A 21,307-nucleotide genomic window follows, 5' to 3' on the forward strand; every position below is an offset into this window, starting at 1 on the left:
TTTTTTTTTTGAGCAGTGACCATTTTAATCAAACTTTAACTTTAGAATTTTAAAAATATAACCAAAATTTCAGTTTGTTTTATACATTTTTCTATAAACTTAACGCCAGAGTAATTCTCAAAGCCAAACTGTAAATGATGCTTGTACACTATGATGTGAACACAGCAACCAAAGTTTAATTTTTGTGGGGTTTTTTTCTTTTTTTTTTTCCATTTATTTTTATTAGTTGGGGGCTATTACTTTACAATATTGTAGTGGTTTTTGCCATACATTGACATGAATCGGCCATGGATTTACATGTGTTCCCCATCCTGATCCCCCTTCCCGCCTCCCTCTCCATCCCATCCCTCTGGGTCTTCCCAGTGCACCAGCCCCGAGCACTTGTCTCATGCATCCCACCTGGGCTGGTGGTCTGTTTCACCCTTGATAGTATACTTGTTTCAATGCTGTTTTCTCAGATCATCCCATCCTCGCCTTCTCCCACAGAGTCCAAAAGTCTGTTCTGTACATCTGTGTCTCTTTTTCTGTTTTGCATATAAGGTTATCATTACCATCTTTCTAAATTCCACATATATGTGTTAGTATACTGTATTGGTCTTTATTTTTCTGGCTTACTTCACTCTGTATAATGGGCTCGTTTCATCCATCTCATTAGAACTGATTTAAATGAATTCTTTTTAACAGCTGAGTAATATTCCATGGTATATATGTACCATAGCTTCCTTATCCATTCGTCTGCTGATGGGCATCTAGTGTTCTTGCCTGGAGAATCCCATGGTCAGAGGAGTCTGGCAGGCTGTAGTCTATGCGTGTGTGCTAAGTCACTTCAGTTGTGTCCAACTCTTTGTGACCCTATGGCTGGATCTTAATTGCATCATGAAGCATCTTTCCTCACAGCACGAGGATTCTCTAGTTGTGGCAAGCAGGCTTAGTAGTTGAGTCAAACAGGCTTAGTTGCTCCAAAGCTTGTGGGATCTTAGCTTCCCAACCAGGGATAAACCAAGATTGAATGTCCCCAGCATCGCAAGGCAGATTCTTAACCACTGGACCACCAAGTGAGTCCCAGACATTTCGGTTTTCCTCCTTTTCTTTCTCAGTCTGAGGCTCTTGCAAATGAAGCTGCTATGAACATGTGTACAAATATTTGCATGGAAGTGTGCTTTCGTTTTTCTAGAGTAAATACCCGGGAGTTGATGCCTGGGTCATGTGGAAGGTGTTCGTTCAAGTTTCTGAGAAACGTCCAAACTCTTTTCCAAAACAATTGTACCATCTTACAATCACAATAGGGGTGTATGAGAGCTTCAGGCCCTCTACAACGTCGTCAACACTTGCACAGTCATTCTTTAAAGTGTAAGGTGTTTTTATAAGGTATGTCCCATGGCAATTTGAATTTTAGCAATATACTGGATTACTAAGCATACTAAGTATTCAATACCTGAACTCTAACAGTATTAAACGTCTCTCATGTGATTACTTCCTATAGTTTCATTGACCTTTTTTGTTGATCGATCTCATAGTCAACCACTAGTAACCTTTTGGCTCTGCTATCATAATTTGTCACTTATTTTACATAGATGCCCAAGGTATAGTTTTCTTCCAGTCTCTATTATTATTTACCCAGCATGACATCAATAGTCAATCAACTGCAAGACAACTCTTCTAGGTAAACATGAGACAAAATAAAAATTTTAGAGTTTTATATTCAAATCTATTTGAGAAATAAAGGTTCCATACATATTGATTTGTCAGGGAAAAAATGTACTTTCACTTAACAAATGTATTTTCTCATTTAAGGTCCATCTGAATACAACAAGCATGAGTTTGAAATCATGACTGGAACAACTCTTACGTTGGTGCCTCGACACACAGCTTATGGGGTTTTAGTTCCCAGACCAGGGCTCTTGGTAGTGAAAGCAAGGAGTCCTAACTCCTGGACCACCAGGGAATTCCCAATTGTTTTTAGTTCTACAGAAAAGATGCCAAAGTGCTTCCCCCCAGGTTCTAACTGTGGACCCATTGCGTGTGCGGAAACATGATAATTGCTACGCTACAGAAAGTATAAGCCACGGATAAGCCATCATCCAGAGATGAGTCTTACATTTCCAATCGTTGCATATCCTTCTGAAACATGACTTTTAATTGCTTCTCAGATTCTATTGTATAAAAACAAAGTTTATTTGATACATCTCTTTTTGAAAAACATACATGGTTTTTTGAAGATTATCCTTACGATCTAAGTATTCCCACCTCTGATCACTTTCATAAGAGAAATTCCTAGAAGCAAACTTTCAGAGTCAAATATTGCACACTGTTTAAGCTTTGATATGCATTGCAAATTGCTCTCTGGAATATCTGTACTAATTTACATGGTTACCAGCAACGTTTGGGCATGCTCTCTTTATGCATCTTACTAGTTTGATATATATATATATATACATGCATGAATGTATATATATCTTCTGCCTCTCCAAGCTAAACGTATTTATACCCAGCCTTGGGATGGCAAATGCACACAAGATGTGAACTCACCACCCCACTCCTGCACTAAGGGAGACATTTTTGCTGAAGCACAGAAGTTTAACTCACCTACAAAACCCCTCTCAAGACCAATCACCAGACAGCCACGCCCATAGGATAGGCGTCGGTGTTCTAGACAGAACTAGACGTTTCCCCCACACACACCGGGACGTGGTTCTTCTCTGGGACTTCTAATGCAAGCTGGCGTCCCTCCTCCTGGGGAGCATGACTTAAGCTGCCTTTGCTTTGCCTCTGAACACTTCTCCCCAACGTGTCACCTCTCATCCACCTGAAAACCTGGACTTCCCTGTGATTCCAGGCCTTCTGTCACGGCGCCCCTGTGGACCCAGCCTCCTTGGTAGGAACTTCCCGCTTCAGATGTGCTTGTTTAAGTGACAAGACTCCGCTGACCTGGTTCCTGTCACTGCAGCTACCTGTGTTTACCCGTAGCAACTACCCCTCTCTCCTGGTAGAGAGACAGAGAGATAGACTCTACTATTTGCACATAAATATACATATATTACTGTATTACATGTATTATACTCATATATGTATCTACTGGTTCATTCATTCATAAGATCAGTACACATGCATTCATAAGGACTCCATTATGACGCATCCAGACGAATATTCTGATATTAGCTACTGATTATTTTTTTCCTACAGGAATTAAAAAGGAAAACTATAACTCAGACATCCTGAGAATTACAGTCCAGGTTCTCTTTGTGGTTGATGTTTCTGGTTCTGCACCATCGTCTGGTTTCCCAACCGCTATGATCCCACAGAGAAGGAAAGGACAACCCACTCGAGTATTCCTGCCTGCAGAATCCCATGGACAGAGGAGCCTGCGGGCTGCGGTCCACGCGGTGGAAAAGAGCCGGACACGACTGAGCGACTGACCACACACACACACACACACACAGGCTTCTAATGCTGAGCCCTGCCCTTTGCTGGTTCACACCAGTCGGTGGCGAGCGACTTTATTTTGCTGGCGGGAATATAATTCTAGAAAGTGTCCGATCACTGTGTGATCAACATGAATCACTCTGCAATGTGGAGTATGCATACAGGAATGTCTCTCTTAATTTTTTCACTGTGTTTCTCAGAACTCCTGTCTTTCCTGCTTTTGCAGGAAGTTTGGAAGCTTCAACGTCAGTTGCATGTGTCTCTAAATTGTCCAGGGCCCCAGGAACTTCTTTGGTCCAAGAGGCTGTGGAGAGGGTGCATGGAGAAGGGAGATACAGATTCTTCTCACACAAGGCTTAGACACCTGAAGTCAGATCTGGCGTGATCCACAAGACGCTCGGGTCGGGGAAGACCCGTCTGGGCCATGCAGTTTCTCAAGGATGAAGGCCCCATCCCTAGAGACTCTGACATTAAGATCTCACCAGCTGAGCCCAAGATCATGGCTCTGGGCTCAAGTCTCTCTGGAAACACACAGAGAAATTCTCAGGGTGAAAGCCAGCCCTGGGGAGACTGCATCAGGATGGAATGTCCACTACCGCAGGGTCAAAGCCAGCTTACATTTCCTCTCCAGATACCCTCCCCCAAGAGCTAGAACTTTTTTCTTTGAAATCCTCAAAAAGCAAAGTATTTGGCTGCACACCTTTTCACAGACAATCAAAACTACTTCCCTTCTAAGAAAATTCTGCCCTTGCAATTTACAGCTGTCTGCATCCAGGCTGCATAATGTTGTTGCAATAAAGAAGAGAAAAATACAAATTGAACTTTTGGAAAAGCCCCCCCCCCTTGAATACAGGCAGTATTCAAACTTAATCCTTCAGATACAAATGTAACTTTTTATTTTCTATTATTTTAGCAAATTCGCTCCCCACTTGTTATTCAAAAATGTGTAAATTATGGCACATTAATGTGTATGTGCTCAATCAATCATGTCCAACTCTTTTGCGACCCCATGGACTATAGCCTTCCAGGCTCTTCTGTCCATGGCAAGAGTACAGGCGTGGGTTGTCAGTTCCTTCTCCAGGGGATCCTCCCGACCCAGGGATGGAATTGCATCTCTTGTGTCTTCTGCATTGCAGGACGATTCTTTATCCCTGCACCACCCGGGAATTAAAAGGACTACAAAGATCTCTACAGAAAACACACCTGAAGAGTTATTTCTACACATCACTGCGGTGCTCTTTTGGAAAATGTTGTTCTTGTGTTGCTGCTTTTTTAACCTCTTAGGCTCAAGGTGACGTGGAGAATAACTTCTTAGTTGAATATTGCAGTTTTCTTACTGGTTGTCGCCTAAAGCCACACACCATCAGACACCTGCTTTCCGGCTGCAGGAGCTGCGGTTACTTTTTGTGTGTTCCTCACTATGTGATCATAGTTCTCGCTGTTGCTTTCTCTTTAAACCTTTCATTCCTTCTTACATTCATTTCGGAGGTGACTGACCTACTAACATGTAAAGTAATTCCTGGTGTGGGGGCCACAGGAGCAACAGAAGAGAAGGCAGAGTCTGCGTGGACGTAGAGAACAGGCTTGTGGTTGCCAAGCGGGACAGAAGTGAGTGTGGGGTGAGCGGATGAAAACTTACATATGGAACGGATTCCCAACAAGGTCCTTACTATATAGCATAAGGAACTGTATTCAGCAGCCTTGATAAACCATAATGGAAAAGAATTTGAAAAAGAATAGATGCATATGTATCACCGGATCACTTCGCCGCAGAGCAGAAATTGACACAACCTTGTAAACTAACTGAAGTTCATTGAAATTTTTAAAACCGAGAAGAAGGCTCTGTTCCAGCGCCGGAGGAGGAACTCTGTGCTCCCGTGTTCATCCCCCTTCCCCTGCCCTTCCTCCCCCTCCTCCCCGGGGGCAGCCGGTGTGAAAGGAAGCGCTCCCGGGACAGCAAGCCAGCGACCCGAGTCTCCCAACATAGAGTTTCCATTCTGATGCAGCCTCCTGACCCGGCTGCTGAAGACCTCGTCATCACAGCGTGCCTTGAATCACACTGTTCTCACGTGTGGCTCAGAACTCCTGACTTTATAAAACAGGCAGAAGTGTCTACTCATCTCTGCCCGTGTCCACGCTGACGCGCCCTGAGCATCTGAGGGGCGTAGACGTGGGAGGGGACCATGCACAGATCTTCCGATGGACCGGGCGTGGCTGGGAGTCTCGGGGTGAAAGACAGCCCTCTCCCGTAGCCTGCAGCCTCCAAGGGACCTTTGCCATCCCAGGACCCCTTGTTAGGATCCTGAAAACCCCCTGAACAGAGCTGGACTCGGATGGAGCGGGCTAAAATCCCGTAAAGAAGGCTGCCCTGCCATCTAGTGGTGGATATAAAGAAAGCCTCTTGTTCCACACTGGCGCGGGAACGTTGGTCTGTGTCGTTTGAGAGGATGGTATCCAAACCTGAAGTGGAATGTTTCAGAGAACTGAACTAAGAGAGGGGGCAGGGGTCTTGATCCTAGCTCCCTCGTAGCTCAGTCATAAACAATCTGCCTGCAGTGCAGGAGACCCGGGTTCGATCCCTGGGTCAGGAAGATGCCCTGGAGGAGGGAACGGCTACCCACTCCAGTATTCTTGCCTGGAGAATTCCATGGACAGAGGAGGCCGGCGGGCTACAGGCCATAGGGTCACAAGAGTCAGACACAACTGAGCAACTAAACTTCCACCACCACTTCAACCATCCCCGTGGTACTGCCAACCACTGGAACTCTCAATTAAAATTCATGAGAAATGTTTCACTAATCAAATTTATTAATGCACACATTTTGAGTGTACAGTTCAATGGGTTTTGACAAATGCAAACAGATCTACCGCTGCCACTACCACAAATAAAATTTTCTCCCACCCCCAAAATTTCCCTCATGCCCTTTTGCCAAACCACCCCTCATACCAGCCCTATCCAGAGATCTGCTTTCTTTCCTATTTTGCCAGGTCTAGAATTTTTGATAAACTGAATCATGCAGTATATGCTTTGCCTTCTGACTTCTTTCTCTCATCATCATAATTTTGAGATTTACCCAGTTTGCATGTACCAGCAGCTTGATCGCTTTCCTTGCTGAGTAGTGTTCCACTGTGTGGCTCTCCCACATTGTGTTCATTCATTCTTAACCTGGTGGATGTCTAAGCCGTGTCGGTTTGGGGCAGTTATAAATAAGTTGGTCTTAACATGTGTATACAAGTCTTTGTGTGAATATAAGTTCTTCACTTCTCTTGAAACGCCTAGGAGTAAATTCAAGGGGTTATATTGTTGTGAGTATATAAAATACGAGAAGCTGCCTGATCTTGCTCCAGGTGATTAGTACCATTTTATACCCCAACCTACAATGTATGACCACACCTGTTACACCATGCATGCATGCTGAGTCACTTCAGTCCTGTCTGACTCTGCAACCCTATGGACTATAGCCTGATGGGCTCCTCTGTCCATGGGATTCTCCAGGCAAGAATACTGGAGTGGGTTGTCATTTCCTTCTCCAGGGGATCTTCCTGAACCAGGGCCATCCATGTAAACCACAGGCGTCTCATTTTAGCTGATGGAGCAGGTGAGCTGGATGTCTTACTAGGCTTCAATAGTGTGTTGTCCTGGTTACTGATGATAAGCATCACTCCTATGAAATAAAGTTCATATTTTATTTTTCAATAAATAAAATTTGAATATGAAAACTTTTCATGTTTCAAGACAAGAAGAATTTTAACATAAAAATTCTTCTCTCCCTTTTGACCTCCTCTCTCCCTGCACCGTGCATTGCTTATCTGCACTTTGCATAGACCAGACGTCCCACCGTCAGCAGAAATACCTGCTCAGACACAAAGAGCAACATTCTCCCAGCATCAACAAGACAGCTCCTTGGAACATAGCATCCCTTCTTGATCTTGTAAGGGGTCCCATGACCCATCACAAAGGCACTTAGATCTGGAGTGTGTAAACTGACAATAATACATCATGTGATGCACAGCCCTCTGTCTCCAAAAAAAAAAAAAAAGCATATAAACTCGTGTCTTGACTTCTAACAGGCAGAATGGTTCTCAGGGCTTGCTGAGATACTCTTCCCAGGTTACAATTCTCAAATTCGGCTTGAATAAAGTTTTCCGATTCTTTCTCAGATCAACTGATTAATTTTGGATGACATGCTACGAAGTACGGGCCACATGGGCAGGTACAGATGTAGAGATAAAGACTCAGCAGAGATTCGAAGGGGCTCTTAAGCAGACTTCCGGAGTGTGTTCCCTGCACGCTCTGACTCTTTCTCCCTCTGTCCTGCACATTCCAGCCCCTGGGCGTCTCCACCTAGCGCTCGCGGGTGCCCTTCCTCCTGCTCTGAGGCCGTCTCCCGTTCTCCTCTCGGGGAACACAGAACTACGCCACCTGCTGTCCAAGGTCTGAAAGCAGTTCTTTCATCGTTGTGCCCAGCTGTCTAGTTTTTGAGAGTGGAAGGCAAACCTATTCCCAGATAATCCATCAAGAGATATAAGTAAAACTTCCCAGTGAGTCCTCGGTGTTCAGTGGAAACTATGGCCTATTACCGCCCTGCGGCTGCTGTGACAAGTCGCCACAACGTGTGGTTTCAAGTGACGGGAAGCGCTCCTCTCACAGTTCCGGGAGCCGAGGAATTGGTAGGGCTACTTTCGCCAGCTGCCCCAGGAGAAAATCCTTTCCTTTCCCTCCCAGCTTCGGGGTGCCAGCACTTCCCGGACTTGGACCTGCATCCCATGGGAAAGCCTTGAAAGCCAAATTCCGGTCTAATCCTCTGATTTAAAACTGTGGAAATTGGAGCCCCCTTCCCCCTCCTCCAAAAAAAAAAAAAAAATGAAGGAGGCTGACTGCTGAAAAATTGATGCTTTCTAACTGTGGTGCTGGGGGCTTCCTGGTGGCTCAGAGGTTAAAGCGTCTGCCTGCAATGCAGGAGACCCGGGTTCGATCCCTGAGTCAGGAAGATCCCCTGGAGAAGGAAATGGCAACCCACTCCAGTATTCTTGCCTGGAGAATCCCATGGAGGGAGGAGCCTGGTGGGCTATAGTTCATGGAGTCGCAAAGAGTCGGACACGACTGAGCGACTTCACTCACTTACTCAACTGTGGTGCTAGAGAAGACTCTTAAGAGTTCCTTGGCAGCAAGGAGATCAAACCACTCAATCATAAAGGAAATCAACCCTGAATATTCATTGGAAGGACTGATGCTGAAGCTGAAGCTCCAATACTTTGGCCTCCTGATGCGAAGAACTGACTCATTGGAAAAGAGCCTGATGCTGGGAAAGATGGAAGGCAGGAGGAGAAGGGGATGACAGAGGATGAGATGGCTGGATGGCTTCACCGACACAATGGTCATGAGTTTGAGAAAACCCTAGGAGGTAGTGAAGGACAGGGAGGCCTGGCGTGCTGCAGTCCATGAGGTCACAAAGAGTCAAACACAACTCAGCAACTGAACAAAAATGAAAACTGAATGAGACGTCTTCACTCAGGAAGCTGATGACATATATAGATCCCCAGATTCTGAGGTAGACTACCAGCAGGGAATTTGAATTTTCCAAAATCCAAGATGGTTCTGATGCAGGCAACCCGTGGACCACACTGAGAAAGGGCATTCCAAGGGCCCTCACCTGAGTCGTAAAATACATACGAACATCCACAAGCCAAAAGCAAGACGCAGTGTCAGAGTGGACAGTGGACTAACCCTGGAATCTCAGCTCCAGTTCGAGTTTCTGCTACATTTGTTAGACTCAAACAGCCAGGACCCTTGCAACATTGTCACCAGGTGTTTTTGTAAGATGGATCCTCTTCTTCTCTAAAGCGTGATCTCTAGCAAGCTAATCATAATGGAAAGTCACTGATAACATCGAGGTTCTCTGAACCTGTGAATTCACCAGGGAATAAGGAAGCCCTAGAATCAAAGTTCTCTTGGACTCTCCTAATGTAAATTTCCATTTTTAGGCTAAAAGTTTTCCCTAAAGATGAACATGGTCATACCTTCCCTACTGATGAAATTCTAAAATTGGCCCCAAACATGCCTTGCTCAAAATTTTACAGCAAACCCTTTCATATTTTTTTTCTAATGGCTTTAAAAAGAGGACATAAATGAAATGCACAATATACTTAATTTAGTAACTTGAAGCTTGAAACCATTTCAATCTCCCATGGATCAACTGGAAATAGGGGGAAAAAATTTAAGTGGTCTTTAATGATATTTTAAAAGGCTAGAGAATAATAACTACATGAAAGTTTGCATGACTGACATTTTTAGCTAAAGATCAGCTGGAAAATGATTTTTGCCTGTGTTCTCAGGGAAAAGCTACCAGTCAATTCAATCAATTCAAATGAATTCAAAAGTCAAACTGGTTAGAAGAAAACCCATAGTGACTCATAACGTTTCCACTTGAACAGGCAAAATATTACAAAGACACAAAGACATTTATGTTATAGGACTTCCTATGCAATGCCATAAGAGCTCTTTCTTTTATCCATTGAAGGAAATGAAAAATATGTGAAAAATTGAGCTTGGACCCTTGTCAGCTACATTAGAAATATAAGCTACTTGGTGACAAGGGCTAAGCTTTATTCATCACAGTGGGCAGCAAATAGAAGGGGCTGAATAAATATTCGAATAACTCCATAGGAATAGACTTATGATTTTCTGGAATAGAATAGAAAGACCTTGAGCTTTTAATAAAAGTGTTTTATTATTATTACAAAATAAATAATGTAAAAAAAACCCATAAATTTTGAAATGAGTTGCTGAGTGAAATTTATTATTTCTTTCTGCTGAGTTCTCTAACTCTTAATCTGAAAAAGTTAAATAGCAATAAATTTCCTTATTCCTTCATGTGTCTACACACTAGATTTCGTCTACCCATGAGACTCAAGTCAATTTAAATAAAATATCATTGCTTTTCAAAAGTAAGCAATTACTTCAGGGAAAACTTGGATAAAATATTTCATGTAACTCAAAAATGTTTCAATAACACCTCTAGATACTCAATTTTTTAGAAATCCTCTATTCTATTCCATCTTTCATGGTTCCTTCTGTTACCCATTCATTCCATAGGTGGCATGCCAGTCGGTAATCACAAATGTACCCTGTACACTCCTGAAGAGGAAGCGAGATATGAAATGAATATTTCACCCTTTCACTGTAAAGATTTCTCTATGTCTTCAGGTGTCTCCTTAGAAAGTCTTGGGTAAAAATGATAAGTGTAAATGGAATGCAAAATGGAGAACACTTTTAGCGGTTTTAAATGAGAATAAAACATCAGACTGGCAGCAGGGGTCAGGCTGCAGGGGGCAGAGTGAGGGTGGGGTGGGTGTGATGATGATCACAGAAGAAGGAGCCCAGGAAAGCCATTCCCTCCAAGCTATAGTTCTCAACAGCGACGATTTTCAGGAGCAGATAGGTCCAGACTATTACCTGGGATCCTTGCCTGGCTTTGCTAGCTCAGTTGATAAAAAATCTGCCTGCAATGCAGGAGACCCCAGTTTGATTCCTGGGTCCGGAAGGTCTACTAGAGAAGGGATAGGCTACCCACTCTAGAATTCTTGGGCTTCCCTGGTGGCTCAGTTGGTAAAGAATCCACCTGCAGATCCCAGTTCGATCCCTGGGTAGGGAAGATCCCTTGGAGAAGGGAAAGACTACCCACTTCAGTATTCTTGCTTAGAGAATTCCATGGGCTACAGTCCATGGGGTCGCAAAGAGTCGGACACGACTGAGTGACTTTCACTTCACTTCACTCACTTGATTGCTTCCACCGGTAGCATCTCCCCTGCCTTTCAACTCCCAGGAGGCTGTTACACAAAGCTGACAAGTGGGTCTGGAAGCTTGATATTCACTGCGGCTGCACCTTGCAAGTACAACCGAGTTCCAGCAAATCAGATCTCTACGTAAACGGAAATTGAAAGCAGTGCTGAAAGTAAACGTGTTAGGTACTCAGTCATGTCCGACTCTCTGCGACCCCACAGATGTAGCTCAGCAGGCTCTTCTGTCCACAGATTTCTCCAGGCAAGAACACTGAAATGAGCTGCCATTTCCTTATCCAAGGGCTCTTCCTGACCCAAGGATCAAACCTGGGCCTCCCACATTGTAGGCAAATTCTTTACCATCTGAACCACCAAGGAAGCCCCAGCGATGCTGAAGTGGGTATCCCCTTCTCCAGGGGGTTTTCCCAGCCTGGGGATTGAACCTGGGTCTCCCACATTCTGTGAAGATTCTTTACCTAAATGAAATTACAAAGCAGTGCTAAATAGCACTTGAGTCAAGAGACCTGTCAAGATTGCCCAACACCTGAGGATTATGTTTGTAAAAACGAATTACCCTATTGACAGAGTAAGTCAGAAGCTATTAGCAGAGATTTACGGCTGGAAACATGACTCAAGGGAGGTGTTCTCCTTGTGCTTGGGAGGCAGAAAGCCAGAAGGAACCTCTCTCCTACTCCAGTCACAAGAAAAAGCTAGATAATTTCAAAACCATGATAACTGAATCCCAAGAGAGAGCTAAGGTACTGACCCAGGGATCAAACCCAGGTCTCCTGTATTGCAGGCAGATTCTTTACCATCTGAGCCAGCAGGGCAGCCCCAGGCCACAGAGCAAATGTGTGCTGAGCCTTAGTTGCTCAGTCGTGTCTGACACTTTATGACCCCATGGACTGTAGCCCGCCAGGCTCCTCTGTCCATGGGGATTCTCCAGGCAAGTATACCGGAGTGGGTTGCCAAGGCCTCCTCCAGGGGATCGTCTCAACCCAGGTCTCCCGCATTTCAGGCGGATTCTTTACAGCCTGAGCCGTCAGGGAAGCCCAAGAATACTGGAGTGGATAGACTGTCCCTTCTCCAGGGCATCTTCCCGACCTCAAAATCAAACCAGGGTCTCCTGCATTGCAGCATATTCTTTACCTGCTGAGCTTCCAGGGGAGCACAGAGCAAATAAGTAACCTTAAATCCAGACAAAGACAGAACCATCCAAGGAAAGAGGCGATGGACCCTGGATCACCTGAAGCAGAGCAGGAGGAGACAGTAGACACCGAAAACTGAGCAAAATATTGTAAAAAAAATTCCCGAAGGCCTGTGTGTCTGGGAGCCAGAGACGCCAGAGGAGGTCACACCCTGTGGCTGGCTGTTCCCAAAAAGATGGGGCAGAAAATGCCACGGGCTCCGCTGCAGCCTGAGAGCAGGGATGGTTTACTGGTACAGAAAAGGCCCAAGACAAGAGGACTCCTTCCCTGTGAGAATTAATCTTTAAGCCACTAGCAGAACCCTACTGGCCAGAAGAACTGAGACACACACGGCCGGTGTCCATGGAGGAGGCAGGAAGTGACGCTCAGCCCCGAGGGGCCCCTGCACGCCTCAGCTCAGCCGTCTGCAGGCACACACCTGCGCTCCTGGTCAGCTCCCCTGGCTTTCTCTCTTCCCTGGGGCAGCACATGCTGTCCCTGTCCTCCTAGAGGCCCTCGCCCCACCCTGGAGGTCACCTGCTGAGCGGCAGGAGGGTCCCACGCACTGGCCGAGCCTCCGTCCTGAGACCCCTCGCCAGCCCCAGAGGTCAGCAGGCTCCTGTGGGGGACACCAGGGTCGTGAGCGCCCCCCCCCAGCAGCAACCAAGCCTGGACCGACGCAAGACGGAAGCTGGTAGTAACCGCCCCAGCGTCTGCCCTCCTGGGTGAGCCCGTCCAGGGCTGGGCACGGGCTCCCGGAGCGTCATGCCCACCCCTACCAGCGGGCAGGGTGCTCTCAGCTGGGCAGTCCTGAGGCTCAGCTGTCCATCCTGTGATGCTGCGGGCCGCTGCCCAGCACCCTGCTCCCCACTCACGGGGCGAGCGTGGGATTCCCTCCAAAGGGGGACGTCACTGTTACTACTGACATCCCCAAAGCCACTGTCTGCTGGGACCTGACCTTCGCAGCAGTTATCGTGAGTTATTATTATCACCTCCCGTATGGAAAGAGGGGATCTGGAAGACGCTGACTCACGGTACCCTTCCACTTGGCCTCCCTGGCCTCGCCAGCGCAGAGGTGGAATGTTATCCACAGTGGCCACTGTTTGGGGGTGGGAGGGTCCCATCAAATCCTCGGGGCTCCCCTTTGTAATATTCTGGATAACCTGCCCAGAGAAAGTTAACTGAGCCCCAGAAGTCACCTTCTGAAGGAGCCAAGGAAACTTAAGAGTATCTGATTCAGGCAAGAGGAAGTGAAAAACCGTGCCCCATACTTTACAGGTCAAAAGGAAAGACAGTAGCCAAATAGGCATATTTCCAATGTGAAGGGCAACCTTCTCAGAAAGAATAAGCTAATGGCTACATTTCTGAAACAATTAGAAAATAAGTGTCCAGCCATTTTACAGGGGTATGAACCAATTTTATTTGTGTGTAAATTCCTTGAGATTTGAAAAATTAAATAGGTCAGTTTCACTTTACAACCTCAAAAGAATGTCACCACTATTTTCTCATTTCTGCCAAGAACTCTGAGTTCAGTATGTTTTGAAAGTGTAGGAAAATGTCTAGCAAAGCGTTGTCTGGAGAGAGGGAAAACCAGAATTACTTTCAATGAACCGAGAGGATTTGAAATGAAGAATACAGTGAAGCAGATAATTACCTTGAAATAGATTTTAAATATGCAATTGCTTATTTGAGTGTTTGAATTTCAGAAAAGTCTAACATAAATTCTTAAAAGAGCAGGGAGAAAGAAATCTAGATAAAACTTAGGTTAAAAAATAATTTTCTTAGCTAAAAATGGAGGGTGTGAATTCACAAGCTAAAAGTCACATCCACTGTTTATACTATTTTGAGCAGAGTGGTCTAGGTGTGAGCCCCAGGACCCAGCCCTGCAGTAAAAATGCCTTCCCCACCCTTTGGCTCTGCAATAGGGAAGAACAAATCTGCTTCCACGTGAGATTTGTCTTCTACTTTAGCCTTTGTATTCTATTGTTTTGCTTTGCTTTAAGAATGTTAGGGACTTCCCTGGGGTCCGGTGGTTAAGGCTCCATGCTCCCAAACCAGGAGGCAAGGGTGTGATCCCTGGTTGGGGAACTAAGACCCCACGTGACTGTACAATGGCCAGAAACAAATAAAACAGATATTTTAAAAAAAAATTGTCTCCTGTAGCCTGAAATATACAGGAGAGCCAATTCTCAAAGATCTCACCTTTAAGGTTAATATCTCATTCATATAGAGATAAAAAGTTGCAGAGCAGAGGACAGCACTTGTCTTGTTAAAAATTTACAGGAACATGTGACCTGACCTGCAAGAACAAAAGATTCCTACACCAAGAAGTTTACAACAAGCTGCCACGCTCTGACCTCACCGTGTCTTTAAAAAATGCTTTGCTGAGGGAAGTCCCCCACGGTCCACTAACTGGGACTTCGAGCTTTCACTGCCGCCAGCCAGGTTCAGTCCCTGGTTAGGGAACTAGGATCCAGCAAGCCTCGTGGCACAGGCAAAAAGGAAAAAAAAAAAAAAAACTATTTTGCTGAAATTCTTTGAAGAGCTCAGGATGTGGGGGAGGCATCAGCCCCAGCTCTCCTTGTGCAGCCCTGCAGTGAACCTGTCTCTGCTCCTAAGTCCATCTTGTTGCTGACTGACCTCACTGCGGGTCGGGCACGTGAGCTTGCATTCTGTAACAGCTCCACCTGTCTTGGGGCTGGGGCTTCGTTCCTGGGGTCAAGCTCAGCCCCTTTGCTCACTTCTTCGCTCAGCCTTCCGGTAACCATGCAGGGGTTCCTCTCTGTCTGCTTCCCGCGGCTGCTCTCACAGAGCACCACAGACTCTGACACTGTGTACGTGGCTGAGATGACAGAAATGCAGGCCCTCAGCATTCTGCAGTCCAGAAGCCAAAGCAAGGTGGATCTTCACTCAGTGTTCTCCCCGTGGGCACGTCTGTGTCCAAAACCCCCTTTTCATGAGGGCATACACATATTGGAGCAGGGCCAACCCTAGTGACCTCATCCAAACTCAGTAACCTTTGAAGACCCTCGTTCCAAACAAGGCCCCATCCTGGAGGACGGGGGAGGTCGGGGGTTAGGAATTCGACCTCTTTTGGGAAGACAGCATTCAGACCACAAGAGTCACAACAACGTGTCATGCATCATGAAGACGTTGAGAGACAGGTGTGATGTGACTTATGGCTCAACCCTGTTCACTGGGGTCACTGGCCCCAGACAGACATCGCATCTGTTAACAGAAAGACATCACATCTGCGACAACGAGCACACAGTAGGAGCTTCATGCTCACCCTGCGAGAGTGGAGGACAGCTTCCTGGATGAAGTGAACATCTGATTCTGAAGGATGGACTCTACTTTAAGGGGGCAGGAAGGAAGGGCCAGCTGCTCTAGGCTGAGAACTCTCCCCTGTGAAATCAAAGTAGAGATGCATGGCATCTCTACTTAGGTCCATGAGCAGGTACTTGTGATGGAGGGAGCGAAGCCGGATGAACAGGGACCAAGGAGAAGGACACAGTTACCCGTGTTACCAAGAACAGTGCCCAGCGTCCTGGGCAGACACCAGATGGCAGCCCTTCAACTGGACGTGAGGCGGTCAGAAGACCGTGGCCTGAACACTCTGGAGAGGAGAAGAGGGAGGTGATGGATGCTCCAAGCAGTAGAGCCTGACTCAGCGTGGCTCAGATCAGAACTCAGAGAGGACCAGGGCGGGGCCCTCCGGGAGCGTGCGGTCAGGTCGGGTCACAGGCTCGCGCCCTCCTCCTGGTGCCCATCTCTGTGAGTCCTCACCGCTCTCTCCATGTCCTTGCTGGTCATCACAGACAGTAGCCAGCACCGGCAGTTACCTAGGCAACCTGCTCCCTTGGTGACCTGCAGGGGCCAGAGGACCGCTCCCAACCACAGAGGAGCATCCTTCCCTTCACCTGGCTGGGCCAGCGTAGGTCCTGTTCCCATCCATGGACAGTAAGAGTCACTTGTACCCTGCTGCAGCCTGAGTTCTGATCAAATACTGGGGAGCGATGAAGTCAAAATCCCCAGCCAGGGGAACTTATAAAAATTTCTGATGCCCACGTCTCATCAATCTCTCAATTTAATTAGTCCAGGTGGAAGCTCAGGCATCTATTTTTTTTTTTAATTTCCCTCAGATGAGTCTAATGTGCAGATAAAATCGACATCCCTTGACTTGGTGGAATCTGGGACACACTCTTAGGTGTAGAAGGAAGGTCAGGTCTGCCATGTTACAAGGGCTGCAGTAGAGGCAATGTGGGTACTGTGAAAAAAAAATTAATAATGTAAAAAAATAGTAAAACAGTTTATTTCAGTAAGGCAGAAGTGGGTAATGGAGGCTGGGTAGACAGCCCACACTACAACAACTGAAATCAAGGAAAGTTTATTACTTTTCCTTGTTGTATATTTGTTTGCAACAAGGGTAACTTGGGTGTGTTTACCAGTTAAGGGGAAAGACCCAGGAAAAGAGCAATTAAAGATAGAGAGTCTGATTGACAGGGCAATGCTATGGAGGAGTCAGCGATGGGTACCCCCAGAGGCTTGGAATGCACACAAGTTAAATGCTCCTAAAAGCACTGTGAACACACACTGAGCCCCTTACAGATAAAGTGGACTCAGACATCCAGGAAGAGCCGCTGCTTAGCACCTGGAAGCTCCAAGTAAAGAGGCCGTGACTCTTACAGGGTTTTCTATGAGGACACCCATAAAATCAGCAGTTATTTCCTCCCCTCTTTCCCTCTGTTTCCAGCTCAGAACAATTTTGCATCCACAATGCTCAGTCAGTCAGTTGTGTTCGACTCTTTGTGACCCATAGACTGTATGTAGCCCACCAGGCTCCTCTGTCCATGGGATTCTCCAGGCGAGAATACTGGGGTGGGTTGCCGTTTCCTTCTCCAGCGGATCTTCCTGACCCAGGGATGGAACCTGCATCTCCCTTGTCTCCTGCACTGCAGGGGGATTCTTTACCACTGAGCTGTAGTCCATGAGGTTGCAAAGAGTCAGATACAATGGAGCAACTGAACTGAACTGAGCCACGGGCGAAGCCCCTTTTCATCCTTAGATGTAGGAGAACCCTTCAGAGTGCCCTGTCTCCTACTATTCCAGACAACGAAGGTACAAGAAAAAATCCACAGCACACACTGAAGGCAGAATTTAACAACTCATCTTGGAATTAAAATTCTGTTAAATGATGCAAGAAGAAAACATGGAACATCCATGGACCAAATTTGTTCTTGGTGTAATAAACTTTGAATGAATAGATCCAAGGGATTTTGTTTATGTTTGAACATAAGACATAGTATCCATTTAAATATGATAACTAGAAGGCTAAGCTGACAGTCAAAGCTAAGGAAACGCAGATGATAACAAGTAATAATTTTAGATCAAGTCTCCACAATAACAGTCAATTGAGACTGAAAAATCATATTTTATTCTTGCAAAAATATTCCTATTTACAGCTTACTTTTATATTTATGAATGGAGCTAGAGCAAATCAGAATAAGAGGCCAAGTTCAAGTTAAGATGGTCAGCATTCTGAGTAGAATGCTTTATTGAGAATTCTAAAGAAAATGACTTATTGAAATAAGTTTATGAGTTCACTAACCGCAAGTCCAAATTAATTAAGTTTATGAAAATAGCTGGGCTTCCCAGGTAGCCCTAGTGTAAAGAACTCGCCTGCCAATACAGGAGATATGAGACACAGAAGAGACACAGGTTTGATCCCTGGGTTGGGAAGATCCCCTGGAGGAAGGCATGGCAGCCCACTCCAGTATTCTTCCCTGGAGAATCCCACGGACAAAGGAGCCCGGTGGGCTACGGTTGGTGGGGTCACAAAGACCGAAGCAACTTGGCATGCATGCATGCACATAAATAATTGCAAAAAGAGACCTTAGTTTTTTATTAAAGTTATAACTATTTCTGCTATATGGGTCAACATTTTTCATTCATATTATGTATGAGAGTATGCATATATATGCATATATATATGTCCATGAATATATTTCAAATAATGAATAAGTATATTTGACCTAGCAGTGAATTATCATTTGTGATAAAACATTATTAAGCGCACTGTAATCTTCTCAGATTCCATGCAACTTTAAACATCATCTAGAAACACACCGGTGCTGAGACACTTCTGTTCTGTTTCCTTTAATGCCTTTTCCTGGAACATTTCCCCAGTTTGTTCTCCTGTCTAGTTTTTTCTGTTCTTATTCTGTTTCCCACGTCGCAGAGGCAGGAGGGGACTCCGCAGGATTCAGGTCAAGACTTCACTGTGTCTGTATTTGCACAAGTCCCAGCAGATGCTCAAAGAAGTAAGTGAGCTATTTTTGGAAACTCCCGCGTGTACCACCTCCTTCTCAGCAATTGGCAGAGTGCTGATGGAACAGTCTGAAAGCGTAGACAGTCTTAGTCTCAGTCCTAATTATCCCCAGGATTTTCTGTGGAATCTTGGACAAATCCCTTCATCTAATTAATTGCTTTTCTGTTCTTGATCTTTAAATTGAAGGCCTTGATATAGAATCCACAGATATGTAGAATGGAGTAGACGTGTACAGTCAACTGGTCTCAGCAAACAGTATTTCTATTTTGTGTGTGCGTGTGTGTGTAATGTTGTGAACAGTTACCTTTTCACTCTTATGAAAAGATTATCCAATAAATGGTGCTAATTTATTGCTTATTATTGAAAAGAGGCAACATGGGAAAACACATTAAGTAATTTACAGGAAAGGGGACAGATGATTTATTTCTGTAAAAGAATGTCTTAAAAAATTAGGAGAAAAAAGATTGACAGGATTAAGCAAACCTGCCAAAATATGAACACCAATCACCACTGAGTGTGCATAATGATGGACATTTTCCTGCTTTTTTATGTTGTCAAGTATTTTCCAAAATTTATAAGAGGAGTACGACTTGTATAATAATGAAACTCTCGAGAGCATTCTCAGAAAATAAAATATGTATTCTGAGGTTTTATCTTTTTGTCTCAGAAAACTTCAGTATACTAATTTCCAAAGTAGGGGAATGTAAAAGTAGGTGAAGTTGTGGAATTGTTAATTGCCTAATGCATTTTCAAAGATTTTCAAGATGTTTTAATTTTATGTTAAAGGTGAATTATTGTCAATAGAATGAGAATACAAGCCAGAAATTAAGAGTAAATACTTGCAAAAAACCACATCTGATAAAGGACTGTTATATGCAAAGAACTTTAAAAACTCAACAATAAGAAAATAAATAATCCAGACTAAGCATGGGCAAAGATCTGAACAGAAAACTCATCAGAGAAGGGATACAGGTGGAAGACAGCCTGTGAACAGACGCTGCACGTCATTGGTCATCAGGGAAATGTCAACTCAGACAATAATGGGGTCCCACCACACACCTATGAGAATGCGCAAAATCCAGGACTCTGACAACACCAAATGGGGGTAGGAGAGTGAAGGGCAGAAACTCTCATTTCTTGCTGGTGGGAGGGAATGCAAAATTGTGTGAGCACTTTGGAGGGGGCTTTGCAGCTTCTTACAAAACTAAGTACATTCTTCCCAAATGATCTAAGTGTGCATATGAATGTTTATGAAAGCTTCATTCACAATTGCCGGAAAGTTGGAAGCAACCAAGAAGTCCTTCAGGAGGTGATGGATAAATAATCTGTGATACCTCCAGATAATGGATATTATTGATTGCTGGGAGAAATATCAATAACCTCAGATATGTAGATGACACCACCCTCATGGCAGAAAGTGAAGAGGAACTAAAAAGCCTCTTAATGAAGGTGAAAGAGGAGAGTGAAAAAGCTGGCTTAAAACTCAACATTCAAAAAACTAAGATCATGACATGCAGTCCCATCACTCATGGCAAATAGGTGGGGAAACAATGGAAACAGTGACAGATTTTATTTTCTTGGGCTCCAAATCACTACGGACAGTGACTGCAGCCGTGAAATTAAAAGATGCTTTCTCCTTGGAAGGAAAGTTATGACCAACCTAGACAGCATATTAAAAAGCAGAGACATTACTTTGTCAACAAAGGTCCATCTGGTCAAAGCTATGGTTTTTCCAGTGGTCTTGTATGGATGTGAGAGTTGGACTGTGAAGAAAGCTGAGCACCAAAAAATTGATGCTTTTGAACTGTGGTGTTGGAGAAGACTCTTGAGAGTCCCTTGGACTGCAATGAGATCAAACCAGTCAACTCTAAAGGAAATCAGTCCTGAATGTTCATTGGAAGGACTGATGTTGAAGCTGAAGCTCCAATACTTTGGCCACCTGATGTGAAGAACTAACGCATTGGAAAAGGCCCTGATGCTGGGAAAGATTGAAGACAGGAGGGGAAGGGGACGACAGAGGATGAGATGGTTGGATGGCATCACCGACTCATGAGTTTGAGCAAGCTCCAGGAGATGGTGAAGGACAGGGAAGTCCGGCATGCTGCAGTCCATGGGGTCACAGAGTCAGAACGACTGAGCGACTGAAGAACAGCAACATTCAGCACGAAAAAGAAATGAGGCAACAAGCCGTGAAAAGAGACGGAGGAATCGTAAGTGCATCTTCCTAAGTGAAAGGAGCCAGTCTGAAAAGGCTGCATGCTCTGTGTGTGTGTGTGTATGTCTGTCTGTCTGTGTGTCTGTCTGTGTCTGTGTGTGTGTCTGTGTGTGTGGCTATGTGTCTGTGTGTCTGTCTCTGTGTGTGTGTGTCTGTCTGTGTGTGTGTGTCTGTCTGTGTGTCTGTGTCTGTGTGTGTCTGTCTGTGTGTGTGTGTCTGTCTGTGTGTCTGTGTCTGTGTCTGTCTGTGTGTCTGTGTCTGTGTGTCTGTGTGTCTGTGTGTCTGTGTCTGTCTGTGTCTGTCTGTGTGTCTGTGTCTGTGTGTGTCTGTGTGTCTGTGTGTCTGTGTGTGTCTGTGTGTCTGTATCTGTGT

The 21,307-nt window shown here is 45.1% G+C and overlaps 1 non-coding gene across 1 annotated transcript; it reads left to right on the forward strand.

The window, feature by feature from the left end:
- Positions 1–8,342: 8,342 nt before the first annotated feature.
- Positions 8,343–8,415, forward strand: TRNAC-GCA. Its single transcript has one exon. It is a non-coding gene; the product is annotated as a tRNA-Cys (tRNA).
- The last annotated feature ends 12,892 nt before the right edge of the window (positions 8,416–21,307 follow it).

Source organism: Cervus canadensis, chromosome 33 (assembly GCF_019320065.1).
Source record: "Cervus canadensis isolate Bull #8, Minnesota chromosome 33, ASM1932006v1, whole genome shotgun sequence".
Classification (NCBI taxonomy): domain Eukaryota; kingdom Metazoa; phylum Chordata; class Mammalia; order Artiodactyla; family Cervidae; genus Cervus; species Cervus canadensis.